We start from the raw sequence: 1,683 nt of genomic DNA on the forward strand, positions 1-1,683 counted from the left end.
TCCTCCCCTCCTCCTCCCCCTTTTCCTCCCTCTTCTCCTCCTCCTCCTCTTCATCTTCCTCTTCCTTTTGTTCCTCTTCATCCTCCTCCTCCTCCTCCTCCTCCTCCTCCCCTCCTCCTCCTCCTCCTCTTCCTTCTCCTCCTCCTTCTCTTCCTCCTTTCCTCCTCCTCCTCCTCCTCCTCTTCCTCCTTCCTCACTCCCTCATGTTTTGCTCCTTCTCCATCTCATTTTGTTCCTCCTCTTTCTTCTCCTCTTACTCCTCTTCATCCAACTCCTCCTCTTCTTCCTCCTCCAGCGCTTCTTACTCTTCCTCCGGTTTCTCCTTCTCCTCCCTCTTCTACTCCTTCCTCCTTTTTTCCTTCCTTCTACTCCTCTTCCTCCCCTTCCTCCTACCGCTCCTCTTCCTCTATTTCCTCCTAATCCTTCTGTTCTTCCCTTCCTTTCTTCTCTTCCTCTCCTTCTTCCTCTTCTCCTCTTCTTTCCATTCTTCCTGCTCCTTTGTCTCCTCCTCCACCTCCTCCTCCTCCTCCTCCCCCCGTCCTCCTCCTCCCCGTCCTCCTTCTCCTCCTCCTCCTCCTCCTCCTCCTCCTTCTCCTCCTCCTCCCCCGTCCTCCTCCTCCTCCTCCTCCTCCTCCTTCTCCTCCTCCTCCTCCTCCTTCTCCTCCTCCTCCTTCCCCGCCCTCCTCGTCCTTAATGCCCTTTGTCTACATCACACTTAACTAGACGTCACCCTCGATGACTTGCTTCGAGGGTGAGGTATAATGGCAATGTCATACACAGTGCTTTGGCACTGTTGCATGATGCAGTGCCAATGTTGCATAATGCACTGGCGGCACTGTTGCATGGAAACGGGATTTTGGGAGGTTAGTTTGTGATAACGTTTTTTCAATAACGTTTTTTTCAATAATGGTTTTCAATAACGTTTTTCAATAACATATTTTCAATAACATTTTTCAGTAACATTTTCAAAAACATATTTTCAATAAAAAATTCAATATCATATTTTCAATAGCATATTTTCTAATGACGTAATGTTACCGTGATTATTTATTATTATTTTGTGACCACTGTAAAGTCACTTCCAGAAACGTTTTCAATAACGTTCTTCAATAACGTTGCTCAAGTAACGTAAAAATTACGCCATTTCTGTGACATTTATAAATTCATTTGCAATAACGTCTTTCAGTAACGTTTAAAAACCAATAACGTTTGTAAGAATGTTTTCAATAACGTTTTTCAAGTGGGGTAAATATTTCTATTGCTATTGACGTCTGCAAACTCATTTTACAATAACGTCTTTCAATAACGTTTTTCAATTACATTTTCCAATAACGTTTTTCAAGTGACGTAACGTGAATTTTTAAGACGCCTGGAAACTGTTATTTGCAATAACGTTTACAAAAACGCTATTCAAAAGATGTTTTTCAATAACGTTTGAAATAACGTTTTCTATTTTTTCGAAAAACGATTTTCAATATCGTTTGAAAAAATTATTTTCGAAAAACGTTTTTCAATAGTGTATTTTCAAAAGACGTAACGTTTACGTGATATGACTTCTATAAACTCCTTTGCAATAACGTCTTTCATAAACGTTTTTCAGTAACGTTTCTCAAATGACGATTTAGCAGAAAAAAACTAACGTTTTCATCAACATTTTAACAACTTTGATAATATATTTTTTTA

Source organism: Oratosquilla oratoria, chromosome 8, assembly GCF_046742065.1.
Source record: "Oratosquilla oratoria isolate Oo_2021 chromosome 8, ASM4674206v1, whole genome shotgun sequence".
NCBI classification, from domain to species: Eukaryota; Metazoa; Arthropoda; class Malacostraca; order Stomatopoda; family Squillidae; genus Oratosquilla; species Oratosquilla oratoria.